The 885-nt window shown below is 34.1% G+C and overlaps 1 non-coding gene across 1 annotated transcript; it reads right to left on the reverse strand.

Moving 5' to 3' along the window:
* Positions 1-472: 472 nt before the first annotated feature.
* On the reverse strand, positions 473-544 carry Trnag-ucc (transfer RNA glycine (anticodon UCC)). The gene has a single exon. It is a non-coding gene; the product is annotated as a tRNA-Gly (tRNA).
* Between the last annotated feature and the right edge of the window lie 341 nt (positions 545-885).

The raw sequence follows: 885 nt of genomic DNA on the forward strand, positions 1-885 counted from the left end.
CAATGAGAAAATCATTTAAATAATTGGAAAGTTTAAGGAAATAGTGGATTAAAACGTCAGCTGTACATGATGAAATAATACTAAAGTATGGGTTGTTTCCTTTACTTCTAGTGTTATGGTTGTCGAGGATATTTCCCTGTTAGTATTCAAATTAAAACTGATCGGTAGCAAGATTTGGTATCTCCCTAAGAGTATTTTGCGACTAAGTAACGACAGAAGATATGCAAATGTAGTACCATATTGAAAATATGTACTTTCGTTATGACAAAACGTTGCTATAAAAAGATATTTGTATTAGTTACAGTCACACTATAGCAAAACAACCATTAATGTGTTTTTGTAAACCTTAGGTTTGTCTCATGGAAATTATAAAGAAGTTATTTTCGTTTTACTGGTAGATTCGGTAAGCATATGTAACTACTGTAGCTTTCATTGTGTAAATGAAAGACATCAATGAAATAGATAAAATAAATGCGATGGCCGGGAATCGAACCCGGATCAACTGCTTGGAAGGCAACTATGCTGACCATTACACCACCATCGCCACATGTAAGAGCGAGCTTACTACAGATTATAACTGTAAATGACCGCATTTTTTTTATGCCTTTTTTCCCTTCAGATGTGAAGGAACATAAATAATTTAGTTTCTGGATCACCAGAAGTCAATTTTAAAACAGATCTGTGGCTATGTAAGAGCAAAATGCTACAGCTGTTTATATTACTCTAAAATTTCTCACTACCGATTTTTGGTAACAACACCTTGAATGCCACATCAAGTCGAAAATAGTGAATCGGAGAAAAGGACAATAATAATTTGACGTAAGTGCATAGGGTTTCGTGCTTAGTCGTTAACACACAAATTTTCTGTCTCTATAGCCGCATCAT

The sequence above is a fragment of the Schistocerca serialis genome, chromosome 9, assembly GCF_023864345.2.
Source record: "Schistocerca serialis cubense isolate TAMUIC-IGC-003099 chromosome 9, iqSchSeri2.2, whole genome shotgun sequence".
Taxonomy (NCBI): domain Eukaryota; kingdom Metazoa; phylum Arthropoda; class Insecta; order Orthoptera; family Acrididae; genus Schistocerca; species Schistocerca serialis.